Here is a 21,829-nt window from a genome sequence, read left to right as displayed (position 1 = left end):
GAAAGAAAGAAAGAAAGAAAGAAAGAAAGAAAGAAAGAAAGAAAGAAAAGAAAGAAAGAAAGAAAGAAAAGAGAGGAAGAAAGAAAAGAGAGGAAGGAAGGTAGGAGAGAGGGAGGGAGGGAGGGAAGGAGGCAAGGAGGGAAGGGAGAGGGAGAAGGAGAAGGAGAAGGAGAAAGACTGGGTAATCCATCAATGAGAGAACAAAACACAATAATCAGGTTTGGAGAGAAATATTATGGAATCAATTTTGGAAATGCTTGTTGACCATACAGTTCATGACCTCTATCCCTTCTCCCCAAGCTTCAGTTCCATAGTTTTTCACCTTAATCATTCCTTTGAAAATCCCCTCAGCTCCTTTACCAATCTTTGCCTCTGTCATTACACATAACAAGACACCAACCCTAGTTAAAAACACATCCCCACAGCAGAAAGCAGCTACAAGAACAAATCCAAAACCATGTTGACTTGTCTCACTTTAAATTTATGACCACAATCTCTAGTGGGCCATCCTGTCCAGAAGTCCTTTTTTTTTTTTTTTTTTTTTTTTTTTTTCTGGGACAGAGTCTTGCTCTGTCACCCAGGCTGGAGTGCTGCAGCATGATCTCAGTTCACTGCAACCTTCGCCTCCTGGGTTCAAGCCATTCTCCTGCCTCAGCCTCCCAACTATCTGGGACTACAGGCATGTGCCACCATGCCCAGCTAATTTTTGTATTTTTAGTAGAGACAGGGTTTCACCATGTTGGCCAGGCCGGTTTCCAACTCCTGACCTCGAGTTATCCACCGACCTTGGCCTCCCAAAGTGCTGGGATTACAGGCATGAGCTAGCACACCTGTCCCAGGAGTCTTATTTTGATTGACTTCTTGTCGGAAATCAGTTCACCTCCCATAACTATTTCAACCATTTGCTCTTTCACCAACTCCCCAATCTTCAGTCTAGTCTCAGCTGATAAAACATGTTTAATAATTTACTTAGAAACTAGAAGCAACCAGAAGTCTACATCCTCATCCTCCCCATCCCCCCTGCATCTCTTACCATAATGCCCTGTCTTCTTCCTATCACAATGGATGAAGTGTCTCTTCTATTAAGACCAATCCTTTCACTTGTCATTGGATTTCCATCTCCTCTTAAATATGCAAAATCTTTGCTCCCACATTCATTCTTGATTTCTCCTTTATTTTTAGTTTCTTCTATTGGATGATTTCATCAGCATCCAAACATTGTATATCTCTCATATTAAAAAAGATTCTCTCCCATAACACCAGATTTTCCTTCCTGCTTCTCCCATTTCACTGGTCCACTTTTGACAAAACTTCTTGGAAGACATATTTACATTGTCTCCTTCTTTTTTGAAGTCATTCTTCCCTATCTACCAGAATGCTCCTTTCCCGTCTCTTTCATTGACTGTTCATTCCTTTGGTCCAAAGACCTCCTTTCTTCAATTCTACGACCTCTCCTATGTAAAGCCATCCAGTCTCATTCCAGTGAGTAGCATCTTTATTCTGGAAGATCTCTAACCCCAGCCTCTTCTTTGAGTTTCTGACTTGCATGTCCAATTGTCCATTCAACATCTCAAACTTAACATGTCCAAAAAAGAATTATTGATATTCCTCTACCCCACACCCAGCTTCTCCACAATGTCCCCATTTAAGTAAAGATACCACTGTTCACCCATATGCCAGGCAACCTTGGAGCCATCCTTGACTCTTCCCTTTCTCTAACATTCTGTGTACAAATCTGCCAGCAAGTTCCATCTTCTCTCCCTTCAGTGTGTGTCTTGAATTAAATTACTGGCATGCAGCTGATAATAGAATTATTAACAGTTCGGAGGCTGAATATGTGAAATGTTTCAGCAATAGGGAAGTTCCAAGGAGGCACCTGAATTTTCAGGTAAGAAACTAAAAGACAGTAGTGATGATACACTATATGTATTTTCTCTGTTCTCTTAACCCCGGAGAGTATTTTAGTGATTGGATATGGAAAGAAATCACAAATTGCATTTAAAATTGTGAAATTGTAATTCAGTGGTGAGATCATGAATGTATTGGCTTGCTTTTTCATATTGAGCCATTTCCCTAATTTTTGTTTTATTATGTTTTAATTCAAAAGAGCATTTTGGGGTGAATATTACATGCAAACAGCTAGGTGGTAGAAAATGCACAGTGGTGCCTTGAAATGTGAAAAAGTAGATACTATATGAATGCTATGGCTCCTGAGAACAAATTGTTTCAAAGGGAGTTAAGATTCTATTCTAGGCATTCAGGCAAAGAATAAGAACCCAGAGAACAAACTAGCAACCACCAACATTAGAGCCCTCAGCAACCCACGTACCTACTTATATACCATTCCAACGTTTTCAGGTTACTGGGATGGCCAAAGAAGAGAACAGACCATTCCCACTTCAGGGATTACAGTGAGAAATTAAGAGCTACTTAATTTTTTACTTAAGTAAAATCTGTCAACTGGTATGACTTTCTAATGGAAGAAAATAATCTGTTTCATACAGCACCTGGCATCCCTGTAATCTTCCGTGCTTTGATAAATCCAGGAAAGATAATCTTGTAGCTCTCTGATCACACAGTCTCACTCTCTTGATCCCATACTCCCTTTCCTTCTCTTTTTCTTCCTTCATCCCTCCCTCCCTTCTGCCCTCTTTTCATTTATCTATCTATCTATCTTAATTTAAATTTCAAATTAAATTACTTCAAAGTAAGCAATCACAAATTCTCAGACGGGAATCTTATAAATGCTATCCAGAATAGAGCTATCCTGGCTAAGTCTAAAAACTTTCTCTTCAAGAAAGTCCTCAACAAGCTTTACTTGCTGGCTTGTTAAAGGTCTTAAGGTTGAGGAAGGAAAGGAGGAAACGGTGGGATAATTTTTTTAATTGAATAAACTAACTTCAAAATAACTTCTTTCAACCTGCCAAGGTTCTTAAAAAATGGGATAGCATTTTATAGTATGCAATACATTACATTATTTCCTCTGGTGTTGCTTGTGATAATCACATTACTCTCCAGCAACCGTCCAGGTATTCACGTGGCTACAAGCTGTAATTCCATAGTAGTTTAGATGCTCCACTGTAATTTATAGTAACCTGAATTAATAGTCATTTACTATGAAGTATTAATAAGAAAAATACAGGTAGGGTCTTTGTGCAGTACTGTGTTTTTGTACTTTAGGGAAAATATAAATCCTTGCACAGTACCACATTCCCTAGTTATTCACAGTGATAGCTTATTAAACCGTCATTTTGCAGGTAAATAATCTGAGGTTGCCAAAGGCTGAGGACCCAGTAACAAATGATGAAATATTGGTGGCTTGGCAAAATCGTGAGATCGATCAAATCAGTCAAGTAGTTGAGAAAGAGCAAAGCAGATGAAACAAAATGTTTCCAGGATGTATCTGATCACAATGACTTTTGGCACATTTTAAGTCTCCCTATGATGTTTCTAGCCCTCTACCTTCCTACCCCACTGACTGATCTCACACCAATGACTCGGTTTGGCCAGTGGAATATGAACGGAAGTGACAATGCTTTGCCCTGAGTTCTGCGGTCCCACATTGCCGTTCCTCAATCCACCTGCATCACTGAATAAGTAGGAGCTGGAGCAGAGATCTTCCAGATGGGCTACCCCACAGGGAATGGGTAATGGGGATAAGTAATAAACATTTGTTGCTTTAAGTGACAGATGTTTTGGAGTCATTCATTACTGCAGCGTAACTTGGCATAGGTAAATAATACAACCTATTCAAAGAGGCAAAAATTTTCTCAATCTGAAAAAAAAAAAAAAAGAGATAGGATTTAAGTTGCAATCATGTTATTCTACTTACAACACAAAAGGCCACAGATCTTTATTAAACTTAGCTTCCAGGGAAAACCTTCTTAATATTTCCAAGATTAAAAATTCCTTTGTGTAATCTGCAATTTTTTATCTTTATTTCAATTGAAATATAAAAGGAATACGACTAATTAATAGTTACGATGTTATCTGTAGTAAGATGTTAAATGTAACTAAGAATTCAAAATTAGGTTTTCATGTTAACAATAGAATTCACAAAGAGGTTTCATTTATTTGCTTGAACAAAGAGCTGAACACGGGCAATTTATTTCACCTTTTAGCTAAGGATAGTGGTTCAAAACTAAAGGAAGGCAAAATAAAATCATTAGAATTCTCAGAAGGGAAAAAGCTTCTTATTCTGGATGCATAATGTTGGGTGTGTCTTTTATAAATTTGTACCATGTGCCTTGGTCTACCTAGTAATAGAGCCTTACTCTAACTTTTGAATTAGTTGAAGAGGTTATGAAAAAAGAGCTATTCCATGGTACTCCCACATGAATGTCTTTTCTAACAAGTAACCCAAACTTACCCAAGGCTATTGCCTTACCCAGCTTGGCAGCCTGAATGCAAATTTTCTGAGCAGTATCTGGGAAAACAACTCTTTGAGAGACAAAGAGTAGTCCAATATTTGGTGCCATGTCATGCTATACAGGCCCTGGTTTTTAGACTTTTGCCAAGTGAGGGGAAATTGACAGCCGCAGTGCAGAGATCAGCATGGAGGGCAGGTTCCTGCAGCAGCAATCAAAGCCTGGGCTTGCCACTGTGGCAGCCCTTGGATTTCTCATTCTTTTTATTAAGCTCAAGCTGTTTTTCGGGGAATTCAAACAACTATGGCTTATATTTCTAGTGAGGAGATAAACTATAGAATGGTGACCCTTCTTTCATTGAAAGAAACTAAATATGAATAGTTTCCCACCCCTTCCCACCAAACCTAACCCTATAATATTCCTGCAGCCTGGACACTCGGTCCCTGCTTACTTGTCTCTAGAGATGGAGAACTTAGTGTCTCCTATGTCTGCACAGCTGGAGCTATTAGAAAGCATATCATTATACTTCACTATAATCTGGCTCTCTCTTGTTTACACTCATTGACCCTAGTTTTATCTCTAGGGTCACACTGAATGAGTTTGATCTTTCTTCCACATGAAAGGGCTGAAATACTTGAAGTCAATCAATATTGCTTCACCTTTCCCAGGGCAGGGACTCTCTGCCCCAAACAAACCTTCCTCTTTCTAAAAAAGTCACTATCCCTCCACTATTACTCATTTGGTAGAATTTCTAATCTACTCACTATTTTTTTTTTTTTCTAAGACAGGGTCTGACTCTGTTGCCCAGGCTGGAGTGCCAGTAGCAGGATCATAGCTCACTGTAACCTTGAAGTCTTGGGCTCATGCAGTCCTCCAGCTTCAGGCTCCTGACTAGCTAGGAGACTACATGCCATCATGCCTGGTTAATTTTTTTTTTTTTTTTTAATTTGAGACAGAATCTCGCTTTGTCACCAGGCTGGAGTGCAGTGGCACGAATTCGGCTCACTGCAACCTCCGCCTCCCGGGTTCAATACATTATCCTGCCTCAGCCTCCAGAGTAGCTAGGACTACAGGTGCACACCATCACACCCAGCTAATTTTTGTATTTTTAGTAGACATAGGGTTTCACCATGTTGGCCAGGATGGTCTCAATCTCTTGACTTCGTGATCCACCCACCTTGGCCTCCCAAAGTGCTGGGATTACAGACGTGAGCCACGGTGCCCAGCCTCCTGGCTAATTTAAAAAAAAAAAATTTGCAGAGAAGGGGTCTCACTTTGTTGCCCAGATCATCTTGAACTCATGGCCTCAAGCAACCCTTCCACCTTGGCCTCCCAAAACACTGGGATTGTAGGCATGAGCCACTGCACCTGTCTTCATCCACCATTTTGATACTCTCCCCAGAATACATTAAGGTTTGACGTTATTTTCCTTAAAATAGGAGTCTCTGGGCTCCCTGTACTGAGCCTAATTATCTAGAAAATGGAGAGAAATGTATTGCCATCAGCCTTTCAGTCTAGGTATTTGACCAATGGGCTATGTGAGCAACCACACCCCATTATTGATCCATCAGTGCTACTTATTGAGAAAACTCTTTAAATCCACTTTGTATGTGTGACTCCTAAACCTTCTTCATTATAGGGTAGTGCTAGGGGAATATTTGGCACCAAGGTTTCAAATCTTAACTTAGTAAGATGAAACTTCACCTTGCTAACATGGTTGGAAAAATCAAAAGATTGAGTATGTAGTCATAATTCCTACCAACTAAAGGTAATTTGAAGATAAGTTTTAGCTACTAGGACCTTTATTGGGATCCACCTAACCCTATAGGATTGTGGAGAAAGCACTGAGAACTGCTACCACAAAAGGCTTGTTCGCTACTTGTTCATATCTCTGGCACCCAATATAAACAAAGCTCTTTGAACTTTTTTGCACATTCACTCCAACTCCATGAAACACGTCTCATAAATGTCTGCTAAGTCATTTTCTCAAGCCTCTGGTTAAGACAAGGAAGTCCTAGCAGCAGCAGCAGCAGCACATCACACAATCCCTCCACTACAAAGAGAAAAATGAAATTTAATTATAAAAATGCTCCTTACCGTCTTACTTTTTGCAGAAATATATAGACACTGAGTGTGATATGGTAAACATGACAGTCCCCTCAATGTGAGCTGAATTAATTGATTTATTAGGGGCAAAATAGCTATGTGGGCTGGACTACATTGGCTTATTAAGGATTCAGTTATACTAATTGCTTGCATAGTGGGCAAAGGAACAAAGGGACGAGGGGAGAAAGAGAGGCAAGTGCCTGTTGGAGAGATCCTTGCTAGTCAGTCCATAGTGAAGGAGAATGCCCTACACCTCAGTGGCTTGTGTAAAGCTACTGGGCTCTTGCAAGGAAGCAGGAATTTAGAATACCATGTTAACCCAGCTAAAGCTCCAAAGAAAAATCTATTGTGTTACAACTAGTCACTTGTCTTATTCTGCCTGACAGATATTGGTGCATAAACACTAAGGAAAAATAAGGCTCTCCTTTCTCACGTATAAGAGAGTAGGTTCTCTGAAATGAAAAGAATCCTGGCTCTGAGCTGAGGGAAAGCAGGAAAGGCCTGGGGTGACTAGGTGGTGTGTTAGGGCAAGTTTAGATTTTCCCCAGGCACAGAGATTATGGAGAAGCCACGCCAAAGGCAGCTTAATCACGGTACAGAGCATAGATTCTGGAGTCAGAGAGAACTGGGTTTGAGCTTCTGTTCTGTCATTTTCTGTCTGTTCTTATGCAACTTACTTAGTTTTCCTGAGCCTCAGTTTCCTGTGCCTACCTCACAGAACTTTACAGAGATGCATATGAGAGAATATTTGAAGGTGGTTTTTCTCATGCCTGGCACATAATAAGCATTCAATAAATGAAATCATTTTTTAAATGCCTCTGTGATTGTCAGAAGAACAATTTTATATAATCCACTCTAGAATCTCTTCCAGATCCAAAATTCTATCAGTCTCCATCTGTACAGTTAATTAGAATCACAGAATGTTAGAGCTAAAAGGGACCTTAGAGATCATCTATTTCAACCTTCTTGCATTACATATGGAAAAACTAAGGTCCAGATTAAAGATTAAGTGCTTTGCCCACACTCCTTCTGAAATTATTCTTATCAAGAGAAACTAAATCTTAAATTTTAACTAATTAAAATTATATTTCAAAAAAATGCTTTGCACACACTATGCACTTCAGCTTTCATCTACAGAGCTCTACAAACATCACTCAATTAAGGCGCAAATCAACACTGTGCTATAGGTAAGTATTAATTCTTATTCTTATTTAATAGGTATTAAGCACTGACAAGTAAAACTCAAAACATAAAAAATAACCCTTACCTCATAATGTCTGCTCATAGATGTTTCAGGTTAGCTTTGCCTTCTTTCCCACCCGCCCTACCAATATCTATCTCTCTATAAATGAGTCTCAGTATCACTGGGGTTGATAGCCGTTGTTAGTAGTGAGCATCTGTTGTGTGCCTTCATTGCTGGCTCAGGACTTTAGGTGGGAGTAAAGCCTCTCTGGCCTTGTGTTCAGCTGTGAGTTTGCACTGGTCACCCGTGATTATGGGGCCTGTTGTAACTGTGTAAATGGACCCAGTAGAGTAACATTCGCCAATCCATCATCCTCTTCAAGGCTTCCATATCCATTTAGGAAATTGCCTCTTCCTGGTGCATCAGGTTCATTGTGCTATTATAGTATTTAAAAATAACCAGAGAGGATTTTACTCAGATGATAGTAGTTGGTGGTTTTTGTCTCTCTATTGAGAGCACAGTTTTTGTTTTGTTTTGTTTTTGTTTTTAAGTTATTTGATGATGACAGAAAGGATTTCAGGCAAAACAAGGCAAATGTCTTGACTGAGGAGGACGAAGAGAAGTGAAAACTTCATCCCCAGAACCATTACACAGCTCCATTTGCATCTTTTTGTGCAGTGGTTTACAAGTAGCCTGTCGAGAGGCAGAGAGTAGATGGCTCCCTCGAGGTTCCTTTGAGCATGATGATCACGTGCTCTGTTATAATATCCCAGGAGACCTTGGATAAATAAAACCATGACTTGAAAAGCATTTCCTTCCACTTGTTCACATGGACGACAAATATGTCAACCACATCCTCCCCGGATATGCTCTTTCCTTTTCTGAGGGAAAAAAAAAAAATACCGAAGAAGAAATGACACTTTTTCCCCCAAAGAAAAGGACCACTCTGGAGACTAAGCAGAGTAGAAAATAAGGTAGATATTATGTAATATTTCTCAACCAGGAGAGATAAAATGAAGCCTTAGCCCCAATATTGCTACTGCAGGAATCCAGCTGAGACTCCAGACTGGTGATCCTGACTCATGAGCTCCTGGTATCTAGGGTACTGCAGGAAAAATTACAACAGAAAATGAAGGCTGGGCTTGATTTAAGGATTATAGGAGGTCAGAAATAAGCCAGTGTTTATGTTGCCTACAAAGAGCTTAATGGCTATAGTGCTTGAACTTTTGTGTTTATTTTAAAAAATGCCAGCAAACATTTTTTTCATTTTTCTCTGCAGTAACTCTTGGTCGTTTCAAATCCCTTCATGAATGTATTATGGAAAACTGTGACAGAGTTTTCCCCTTGTTAGCTAAGTGCAGGCCTGCTGAAGTTTTATGTTAGAAAATAAGATTTTCTTTAAAGGAAATATACAGTAGAAACCTAAACCATCAAGCACAAAATCATGTAGCCCAGAAATGCATGCCTGTTGGTATTTTTTTTGCCAAACCCTCTACCTTCCATTTACTGTATGCACACTATAGAGCCAAACAATATTAGTTTTAAAAGTATAATATGTTAATGGGTTCAAATTTGGGTTACTTTTTTGTCGTTGCTGTTATTTTTTCAGACAGAGTCTCACTCTGCTGCCCAGGCAGGAGTGCAGTGGTGCCATCTTGGCTCACTGCAACCTCTGCCTCCCGGGTTCAAGTAATTCTCGTGCCTCAGCCTCCCAAGTAACTGGAATTACAGGCACTCACCACCACACCTGGCTAAGGTTTTTTGTTTTTTTTTTTTTTTTTGTATTTTTAGTGGAGACGGGGTTTCTCCATGTTGGCCAGGGTGGTCTCAAACTCCTGGCCTCAAGTGATCTGCCTGCCTGGGCCTCCCAAAGTGCTGGAATTACAGGTGTGAGTCACCAGGCCTGACCAATGGGTTCAACTTTAGAGCATTTTACCTTTCTTTGATCTGCAATGAATTTATTTCATGAAATACTTTATTAAGCATTCTTATGAGTTTATATTTTTGTATTCTTATTTATGATCTGGTGGCCAGAATATAGTCTTTTACACAGAATATACTGAATGTATGTTATATTTGCTTTCCTGTGTTAACACAGTATACACATATATATGTATTTGTTAACACAGGATATATATACACACATTTGTTAACACAAATATATATGTTAACACAGGAGATATACATATATATACACACACAGACACATACACACACATACATACATACACACACATAAAATATGTTGAAAATACTTGAAACCCTAGTAAGTCTTCCAGTCCCTTAAAAATTTATGTACACTCTTGGTTTGACAATCAGTTTTTTGGTGGCAAATGCATGAAATTTGGAGTTAGACCGAGATTTGAATCATGTCTTGGTACTCACATAATCTCTGAGCCTTGAATCCCTAATTCGTAAAATGTATCTATCAAGATCCACCTCTGTAATCCCAGCACTTTGGTAAGCCCAGGCGGACAGATCACGAGGTCAGGAGATCGAGACCATCCTGGCTAACAGGGTGAAACCCCGTCTCTACTAAAAACACAAAAAATCCCAGCCAGGCATGGTGGTGGGCGCCTGTAGTCCCAGCTACTCGGGAGGCTGAGGCAGGAGAATGGCGTGAACCCAGGAGGCGGAGCTTGCAGTGAGCCGAGATCGCGCCACTGCCCTCCAGCCTGGGTGACAGAGTGAGACTCCGACTCCGTCTTAAAAAAAAAAAAAAAAGAAAATTCCACCTCATAAGGTTGTGGGGAGTATTAAATGAAGTAACTGGCACATAGTTTACAGCTTACTCGTGCTATATAATCAGGTTTTAATCAACAGTAATTATTGCTAATATTTTCAAAACTCTACAATAAGGGTCTATTCTGAAACCTGTATATACTCTGTACAAACTCTTGAGTGCTAAAATTTTATGGAGAAAGACCCATGAAAATAATCCTAGATTTCCTGTCCTTAAAAGGTTTTCAGTGATGAGTATTTTTAAAAAGTCAAATATTTAAAGGCTGTTTGTTCCATATTATCTCCACTAATTAATTAATGCAAAGCTTTTGTATGATAAGCCACATTTCTTAGCCAAATATCTAGCCTTTGAGTAGCGACATTGAAATGGACAGTACTTTATTTTTCTATGTGGTGATGTTTTTATTTTCCACTCCTTGGACAAGTTAATACAGTATTAACCACAAATAATAGTTCATCTAATTTTCATCTCTCTAGAAGAGGAGTAAGCTTGTAATTGTCCTATGCTCTGTGACCAATAAGATTAAAAAAATTCTTCCTGAACAGGTTATTTTCTCAATACAAAAATATGAGTAAATTATTACAGTTCTTCTCCCACTTTAAGGAGTAATTGGGATCTGACATAAATACGGGTTTAGCAGAAGATTGCACCCTTTGATGGGAGACGTTAATGTCATGTTTAAAATTTAAAAATATATATTTTAACTTTATGATAAATGTATATTTCACGTGGTCTCTGGCATTTTTGAGCTTTTAACTTCAAAAAAATAGGTAGACTGGTAATTGAGAAGAGGGGAATACAATGCAATTTTTTTAAAAGAGCATTTTTTTTTAATCAATTCAGAAACTTTATTTAATATGCATTTCTTCTCTGCTCAATTTTCACCTTCTGGAAGATTTTCAAGATTTATATTTTATTTACTTAATACACTGGTATTATGTTTTCTGATCATATTTACATCTTACTTGTTTTGTTTCTGAGTTCTGGGACAATCGTGGGATCATCTTTTTATTTCAGTGACTTGATTTTCTTGAGTATCCAGTGTGCTGTTTACTACCTTATTTGAATGTTTTAAATTCATTAAATGAACTTTGCAGATGAACAAAGAATTTTCTGATTTCAGACTGGGTCCATATCCAAATTCGTATTCTTCTGAATCTGAAACAAGAGAATATATGGTTTTTTCTTAACATATTTCTTTGATTGAGACTTGCACAAAGTGGTTTTGTGAATAAATTTAGCCCTGTACTTCTAGAGCACTCCCTGCCCCACTATACTATTCACAAGTGAGAACAACTTCTATGTTGGTTTATGTCCTGGCTATCCTTTTGTTATGTCAACAGATGCACTTATATTAGCTTGCTAAGTAATGCATATCAATAGTCAAGTGTGGTATAGCAGTGATTGATAAGTTCTTTGACATAAAAGAGCATTTTTTAATATTCTGGTTATTGCAAAGATCTGACTCTTTAGAAATTATATTGTCCAAGACATTGTAAGCTCTTTGAAGGCATAGATATTTGTTTTATTTGCTGATGTATTCCATGCATCTACAGCAGCAAGTCCTGGCTAAAAGGTGCTCAGAAATTGCCCATCGAATGAATGACTAATAATCACTTAGATCAGAATACAACTATATATTGTGTGCATATTACCAACAGTTAACTATTAAGGGAGGAAAACAATTCTTGCTTTATTTATCACTCTGTTGTTTGAGATTTTCCTGCTATTATACTTGAAGATTAACCAAAATATCAAGTACTGCCTCATGGGTGTGATCACACTGCCTTCCAGCTCCTTTGATAGTCTCACCTGCGGCCTGCCCTTGTCATCAGCCTGGGACTTAACTGCAACTTCTGCATTATTTTTTAGTTGCAGATTTTCTTACCAAACATATTCTGAGTTTGTTTTTTAAAAAGGTGGGAAAACAAATTTGGAGATCTCAAAACACCAGATATGAATTTAAGTTTAAAGAGCTTATTTTTTATGCTTACTCTTCTGTCTAAACACCACAAATTAATTTCAACATTTGTGGAAAACCAGATACACACCAAACATTGTGTTAGACAGAAATAAGCATAAATAATTGTAGAAAGACGGTTTTCTAAACATTTAACAATAGTCAATTCTCAGTTCTCCTTGGTGTTCAGTTGCAGTGCTTTGTCACACCTTAAATATTAGCATGTGTATTCAGTAAGTGTGTACATATATACATATGTACATATATAACATATATGTATATATTCTTTGTCTAAGAACAAAGAATAGCTAATTTATGTATTTTTTGAAGGATGGGATAATAAAGTCCCAAATTTGGAATGCCTCAGATATTGAAATGTTGTGATGTAGTGTAAATAACTCTTTCAATAATCCGGAAGAAGCCATTTTACCAGCAACTTTTTGAAGCCTTCATCTTTAGGTTCTTTCTTTTTCCTTGGTATGTGAGACATTTGTATTCTTCTCACAACCTCACATAATTCCTAGTCCTCATCCTCTGTACTACCAAGCTGAGAAATGTTGGGAGTCCAGAATCATTACGCAAACCACACAGCTGCTGTCATATCCCTTGCCTCTATAATTTCCCCTGATTGATATATTTGTGCTCAGAATGGATAATCCATCATTTTAAAAGGTTAATATAAAATGCTCGCAATGGCAATTTTCTTTGTATTTGGTTTAATTCTATCTTCTCCCACTCTCCCTTATTTTGTTCTGTTCTTCAGGACTGGGCTTCCTTATCCCTCTCTGAAAAGCACAGTTGGAAATGTTTGCCTGTTACCCTCCAAACACAATATGGTTGTAATAGAAACAAAGGACATTCAGCCACAAGAATTACTGGGACAGACACAAAGACAAATATCTAATGAATTGGGACTAAAAGCAGCAGAACAAAATGAGAACTTTTTGCATATTGACTATGATTTACAGTCAAGCACTTAGAATACTTTGTAGCATCCTTCTCATCCTTTGATGTGAAAAATCTCCATTTCTCATGCATTCGTTAATAACTTCAGCAAACTTATACGAGGCATCTTGCTGGCGTCAGGGACTGCAGAATATACTGGGGACCAAAAAATTAATAAATCAAATATGTTTTCTATCTTTGAGGAACTCAAATTAGTGGGAGAAATATATGCATAAATAGATAATCACAATGCAGTTATATACATGTAATGGTATTATAGTCATCCACAGGGATACTGCACCAAAAGTAATGAACTCTGCCTGAGGAAGTAAAAAAAAAAGCACCAGAAAAGAAGTGGTATTGAGTTTGGCTTTGAAACAAAAGTACAAATGATATCTTACACAGAAAGTGGGCTGGTCCCAGGATGTCAAGTTAAGAACATCTAGAATGCAAGCTGTGGAGGCAATTGACACGATGCTGGGACAGGGGAATGGGGGAGCATTGCATTGCTATGCAGTTTCCGTTTAGTTGTAATATCAAGGGTTTCAGAGCAGGAGTTAGTGTTGCCTTTCCTAGAAACAGCTCTAATGCTAGAAGGAGGAGAAGAGGTGGGAGGAATAGGGACCTGCTGGGAGGCAGAAGTGCTAGCAGTCATTTGTTTTCTCTTTTTCCCATGTTGCCGTTCATTCAGCGAAGCATTGTCACATATTATTTTGTCATCTCAAAGTCATTAGAGACTTATTTTATTGCAGAACAAACCAAAATTGTCTTATTTAAAGCCCCAGCCTGGCATGGAAGAATGAGTTGTCTTCTCTAACATTCCAAATGCAAGATGATATGTGTGTTTCACAAAGAATCATTCATAGATATTAGTCCATTCTTCCTAAGGTAGCAGACTCTGGAAGGAACATCACACAAATCCCATTTCTGCTGCCTCCTAGCTCCCTCAGGTAGTGTCTGATATTATCCAAAAAGATCTGCAAATTATTTTTAGATACTTCTTCCTGAAACTTTCTCAAGGACCTCAAGAGACCTGTTGCAGGTCTAAATCATTATCTCCTTCCATCTGCTCTCCTCTTCCCCTTCTCTTCTCTCCTGTGACTCCTCTATCCTTTTCTCAGATTCTGGAAATTCTCCAGCTTTCCATTTTGTATTCCTTTGGGAGTCTTTGATTGTGCTTAGTCCTAAGGCATGGATATATGCAGCATCCAATGGGTAAAAAATGTTCTTCTTCCCACGTACTTTTTTTCTGTCTCCATATTTGTCAGCCAGAAAATGCAATAGCCACTCATCAAGGTTTCATTAGAAACTTCTGAGAAGTGACTAACCATTACTCTATAAAATGAAGTGCTCCATATTTGCTGTGCTTGTTCATGTCTGCCAATTCTATTAAAAGATTCTTTGAGCTTTCCCTGGGACTTTGTTCCATCACACATGCCCTGAAGAAGGGTATTTCTACCCACAAAATGTGCCCAAATGCCTGCTTCACTATTTTGAACTCTTGAGAAGGGCACACAGTGTGACAGTTCTCTCTGCTTCCAAACAAAGGGCAAAAGGCCCCTGATCCCTTTCACCAGGATCCTGAGAGCAAATCCTAAGCCAAATGAACTGCTAAGTGATGCAGCCGTTTTGTTACTAAAGATTTCCTAGATTGGCCTCCTGGTTTCACTCAATATTTTTTCTTTAGCTGCTTATTTACTTTTATGTTTCTTTAATCTTTCTAATTGAAACTTAGAAAACAACATGATCCTTTTTGCTGGAGAACCAGTGTTCTAGTGGAAGGCTTTAGAATTCAATCATATTAATTCACAACTTTGCTTATTTTAAAATCATTATTTTTATTATTATCAAAATTACACACATGCACATAACTCCGAAAGTCAAACAATCCTGCAAGTCTTAGAGTTAAAAAACATCAATTCCCTGCCCCTGAATCTTCCAAAGCCTCATCCCCAGTTTCTGGAAAAAGTCACATTCAGCGTTTCTATTTTCCTTCATATTTCTGAATAACATGCTTATATACTCTTATTTGTATTTTTCAATTTTCAGAGAATGTCTATAATTTCTCTTCATCATATAAAAGATGAAGATTTAGCTATCTTAAAGACTTTCTGTTCATCTCCCTCACACATGATTATCTCACAGTTCTTGCTCAAATCTATCTTCAAGTCCATTTCATTATTAATGTACTCATACTAAGACATGTACAATGCTTTCATTGTATTTTCTTTTGTATACTACTATCCAATGTGGTTCTACCTGTTTATACTCCTGCCAATAGTGTATGAGAAATCTGTTGATTCACATCCTCACCAGCACTTGGTATTGTCAGATTTTTAATGTTTGCCAATCAAGTCAGCCCATAGTGTACCATGAATCATCGATTCAGGAAGAGCTGGGTTGTGCAAACAGCCCCTTGCTGTCTGATGGTTTGGATATTCCCCAATTAAGAACTCCTGATAAGTGGGTGTTCATTCAGATCTTCCTTGCCTAGTTTTCTCATGCCCTTTAAATATTTTAAAAGATATTTCCTTTTCCTTTTATTCTTTTTAGTGAATGTATATTTTGTAGATGATTTGGTTGAAAGAGAAAGCCACATGTTTGCAGAGGGGAATGCATTCCCGACGATTCACAGTCACTTCTCTTTTGTCCATCCTCCAGCTCTGCCTCCAAATATGATATACCAGGCCCAGCATTTGTCACTTTGGCTGAAAGCAACACCCCAATCACAGCAAATCTTACTGAGCTAAAACATTCTCCACCATTGATAACATAAGGAGATACTTCAATTTCAATTCTACCTTTTAGGCTTTAGCCTTTAGAAAGTCTTGAGTTCACTGAAGCAATATAAGATGTTAGCCAAGTAGTTAACTAGGACTGGCAGGCGTTAACTGTCTATAAATACTTGAAAGCAAAATTTGCCTCAGGTAAACTCCATGAAGCAGACAACTTGCCTGAGGAGTCTAAGTTGGCTACACAAATAATACTCCAGGACCAATATAACCCCTACCATAGAATTTCCAAGGATCATAAATGAAATAATATATTTTGCTAGTTTCCAAAATTTTCTACTGCTTTGGAGTTCCACTAAACCTTAACACATAATGATACAAAAGATAATAATTGCTTGTAAATGCCATGCTAGTGATCAAATTGTCTACACATAGTTCTACCTAAGAAGAAAATATCTTTTTAGTGATTAATACTTCTCGGTTTCATGTTTTAGTCTGTTTTGTTTTGTGCTGCTATAATACTTGAGACTAGGAAATTTATAAAGAACTGAAATTGATTTCTCACTGTTCTAGAGGCTAGAAAGTCTGAGATCAAGGCACTGATGGATTTGGTGTCTAGTGAGGACCCAATGTCCACTTCCAAGATGGCACTTTGAACGCTGTATCTTCCAGAGGACAGAAACACTGCTCCTCACATGGCAAGAGTGGAATAGCAAAAAGGAGTGAATCCACTCCTGAAAGCCCTCCCCCTTTTTTTTTTTTTTTTTGAGACTGAGTTTTGCTTTTGTTGCCCAGGCTGTGCAGTGGTGTGATCTCGGCTCACTGTAATCTCCTCCTCCTGGGTTCAAGTGATTCTCCTGCCTCAGCCTCCCAAGTAGCTGGGATTACAGGCATGCGCCACCACACCCAGCTAATTTTTTGTATTTTTAGTAGAGATGGAGTATCTCCATGTTGGTCAGATTGGTCTCAAACTCCCGACCTCAGGTGATCTGCCTGCCTCGACCTCCCAAAGTGCTGGGATTACAGGCGTGAGCCAACACGCCCGGCTGAAAGCCTCTTTTTAAAAGCATTAAACCACCCTTAAGAGTAAAACTCTGTCTAATCACCTCTTAAAGTTCCCACCTTTTAATACCATCAGAATAAAAATTAAATTTCAATGTGAGTTTTGGAGAGGGCAAACATTAAAATCATAGCACATGTGTATGCATATTATATTCATCATATACTGTGAAAATTTTGAGAATTTCAAGAAGGAAATATGTCACAGGTAAAATGTCTGGCTCATAAAAAGTAACCATCACCAAAAACACAACTAAAAAGAAGCAATATAATTATTAATAATAATTTGGTTGTATAGTACCTGTATTTTCTCTGCACTGATGATTATTCATGCTTGATTCTAAAGATATTAACAACATTAATAATATTGATATATTTTCTTTTTAAACCCGCAAAATATATTTACATTTTTGAAATTACATTTTTGAAAATGTTGACCAAATTACTCCATGTCTTAAAATATTGATAGATCTTCCACATGATGTTCACTCCCTAACCCCTTGCTTACATCTTTAACCATCAGCAACAAACATATGAGGTGCTCGTGTCTCTTCAGGATCAGAAAGGAAAAAGCAGGAGGTAACTAGGCATTTCTTTATGATTTTTAAGGAAAGCCTGAATTTGTGTCATTTTGTGATATGGTTGTACAATACAAAACTATTATTCAACTGAATGACAGAAATATCAGCAAAATTTATCCTTTTCAATCAAGTATCATTGAAGTTAAAAAAAATCAAGATATCTAAGTATCACACAAACACAGTTTAGGACTCTAAGATGGAATATAACCTCTGCCTGATGCCAAACAATTGCACAGTTGAGCAGCATCATGACTCATACCCAGTCTAAGTTTTTGAAGTTTCCCAGGTTTGACTTCATTGTATTGCTGGTTTCACTTCTATAGATAATTCAGTAATCCTTTATTCATTCTGTGATCTTGTTTTAGTTTTGCAAAAGCGTTGCAGTTTCCCTTTAAAATGATTTTTGTGATGTTGTGCACCAAAATCATCTTAACACATACACATAATATTCTGGGATACATAAAAATGATGATGACATATTTTGGCTTGTATTTTTTTTTTTAGAAGTGAGGAGGTTTTTCTAAGCTAGAATATAAATGATGGAGTTTATATATTTAAAAAAAAATGTCTAAATGTGTTTTTTAATGAGGCATTTCTGTATTTCCCATGGCAATTTGAGATAATCACTGTGTACAATCTTTTAAAACAATTTTCCACATTTATTTTTAATTAAACTTGAGTAGGCTGAAAAATCTCTCAATTTACCTTCAAATGAACACTCTATTTAATTCAAGTCTACCTCCCATCCCCCACTAAACCTCTGGCCAAGCAATGAGGTGAACAACGTTCTCATTAGTTTTTAAATATGGATGTGTGGGCATTTTCTCTACTGGTACAATTAAAGTTATAATTCTTTGCTTCTGAAGTTGTGATAAAGTAATATTTTAAGGATTGACCTTGAGTAACATATATCATTGTAATTGTTTTCCCTTCTTTTAAATCAGAATTATAGATGTTACAAAGAAGTCACATAGAATTTATTTACTGTGACATTCTAGTCACCAATATTTATTAATCAAATGTCTAATTTTTTGAATGATGTTTTATCTGGTTTTGAGGTCCAAAATGGGAGGGGGAGGGCAACTTCTTCATTAGAGACAAGCAGTCTCATCTGATAGCTTTTATGTAAATGGGATTACTAAGGAAAATGTTGCTGTTAATCATGCTTATGCATCACGATTTTTCCATGAAGTAGAAGTAAATCCTCACTTTAAAGGTGAAATAAATGGTATAGAGAAAATTTGAAGTTGCTGTCAATAGCTGAAAAACACGCAGTCTGAGAAAACAGCACTGCCCAGTGAGTCAGTTTTTCTTAGGCTCTCTCTCTACTGTGTTCAGAAGAACAGTTTCCAGCGCAACTCATAGCCCAGTGAACATCACTGGCTGTCCCCATGCCTTGTAAAACAAAAGGTAACATAACAACCTTTGCCTCATGGGCAATTGACGTGTAACAAAGGGCAAAAAAGAACTGATGTGACTGACCAGGTGCTGCTCCCTGTGCTTTAGGAAATGAACTGGGACAATTAATCTGATTTTCCTACATAACAACAACAAGAGCTCCACTATGCACTGAGAGAGGTTTTTTATCCAAACGGCTCCAAGTGCACCACTCCAAGGGAATGGCTCATAATTATTTCCTTATTATAACTCCTGTCCAGAGCAGATTTGAGTCATGATCAAAGAGAAAGCAGGTTGCTGATTAATCCATATCAACTGTCATCCAACAGATTCATGGTATAAAATATTACCTGAACTTTTAAAACAAATAACTGTAATTACCATTTAATTGATTGTTAACCTTCAACCACATTTTTCAGTCATCATTTTAACTTAAGTTAGAACAAAACTGAGCTTTCAGATGACTACGAACCCGCAAAGAGGGTGCTGCAGGAAAGAAGGAACTCAACTCAAAGCAGGTTAACTTTTACTAACCTTAGCCATTACTCTAATAATATGTTTCCTTCTTCTCACAAAGTGTCTGCAACTTGTCTAATAAAAAATAAGTCTCCATAGAATAGAACTAAAACAACCTATCAAATAGTCACCTAATCTAAACCTTAAATTTCATAGATTTAAGACTAAGACTAGGAACTTTAGGCAATGTGCTCAATGTTACACAGCTAATAAGTGACAGAAATAGTATTGAAACTAAATCAGCCACTTTCTTGTACAAATATAAAAAGTAGAACCCAAGGATTTCAAGTCATTTTTTCAAGTTTATGGGTTGGTTGGTGGAAGGGCCAGAACTAAAGCTTGGGTCACTTCCAGGTTGTCCCTAATATATTCTAGACTCAAGGCAAGAGTACATATGGAAACTCACATACCATATGTCTAAATACTTAAAAGTTATCAATCAAACTAACAAACTGTTAAATAAAATATGTTCTGTACTTTGTCAACCTGAAATAATTGAAAGATCGGAATCTAGTTTTAAAGAATTTAATTCAAGTGAAAAGCTGGGAATAGCAATTTGGGAAGCATGGACTCCACAGAAATGGGGTCAGTGCTCCAAAGTTAAAAAGTGAAATTCTTACTACTATACACAGAAAACGAAGACACTTAGAAGGATTATAACATCGTTTATAGAAGGCTGGTTGATGACTAACAACAATATAATTAAAGTTTGTTTTCTTTTCTGTCCAGTTTATTTTCTCTCTTTTTTTTTTACAACTTGTTTTCCTTTTCTTTCTAACTTAAGAATGTATTTAGCATTCCATCCTAAACAATGTGATAGTCATGAAGTCTTTGTGTGAGAGAGGAAAGAGTAGCTAATCTATAATGAAGATTGACATTGAAGAGGGAAGTGGTCTTCCCTGGCACCCTTTAGTCATTTATGACATTTACACAATAAGGTAGGTAAAGAAGAAGGCTAATCTGTAATCAGAAAAATAAAGGCTGTAGCTGTCTAGGTTACAGCTGCCAGTTTACATGACCCAGGTCCCATAATCACATTCCCTTAAGGCTCAAAATATTTTAAAGTTCCAACAGTTTAGGTGTTCTAATTACTTATTTTCACATTTTTTCCCATTCATCAAGATCTTTTGAAGAAACTATTGTAGATGAATTCAATGGTTCTTTTATGTTCAGGAATTTTAGTCTCACATTACTAGGAAGCCTCATTGCTAGGATATCATGTCCCACAGCAAGGGATGATTGGACAAGATATGAAGCTGATGGACTTTAGGTTGAATTTAAAGCAACATGAAGGAAGTTAACTCTGTGGCCTGAGTCAGGCTAAACAGCTCTATCTTCAATGAATGCAATTCTTTGGGAAACCATTATTTTAGTCTTTTCAGCATACATTGGCTCCATTGTAAACAAATGCTGTAACAACAGTGTTGACACAAACAGGCCAAAACACACATGCAATTATAATTCCTAGAATAAGTAACAGCTTTGCCACCAATTTCCTCAGGATCCAATTTAGCGACCTAGGGAGTTGTTTACAGAATATTTTAGATATGAAAGTTTGGTTATTTGGCTTTTCATACCAGTCATTAATTTAGTGATATTATTTGATTTATCTGGGATATAGACATAAAGTTCAGTTTTTATGATAAGGCAAGTTCCCTCTTGGGCTGCAGTGACTATGTCTAAAGCCATATAGTTCTGTAATACAGCCTTTCTCATAAGAATAACTTTCTTGTTTAAAAATGAAATATCCACATGCCCACCATTTAGGGTTTTGTGTATAATTGGTTATGACCTTTACATGCCAAATGACATGAGCAAAATCCAGTTGTGGTACAAAAATGGAAGCTAAAAAATCATACCAGTGGAACACAGAATGAACCCAACAAGACTGTAAATGAGGAACATTTGCAAGTTTTTACAGGGTATGTCAACTTTGTGCCCAAGCATAACCCAGGGAACATCCTCTTAACCATCTGAAAGTAATCTTGGCCATAGATTAGTGCCACACTGCCAATATGTTCCACTTGGAGCTAATCAATAAATAGTCATCGTGCCCTTTCTGTGGCATGTCAATCAGTACTTTGTGATATAATGGTGTGGATATACCATGTTTTGGGGATCTATATCTCTGGTGCAATTTGACCAGGTATCTTTGGTATGATTTCTCTTTTCCCAACGTAAAGAGGTTGGTTGACTTATGCTGACCAAAGGAGAAAGTAAGCCAGATTAAAACATCCCA

This window comes from Chlorocebus sabaeus, chromosome 7, assembly GCF_047675955.1.
Source record: "Chlorocebus sabaeus isolate Y175 chromosome 7, mChlSab1.0.hap1, whole genome shotgun sequence".
Taxonomy (NCBI): domain Eukaryota; kingdom Metazoa; phylum Chordata; class Mammalia; order Primates; family Cercopithecidae; genus Chlorocebus; species Chlorocebus sabaeus.
This window is presented reverse-complemented; position numbering follows the sequence as displayed.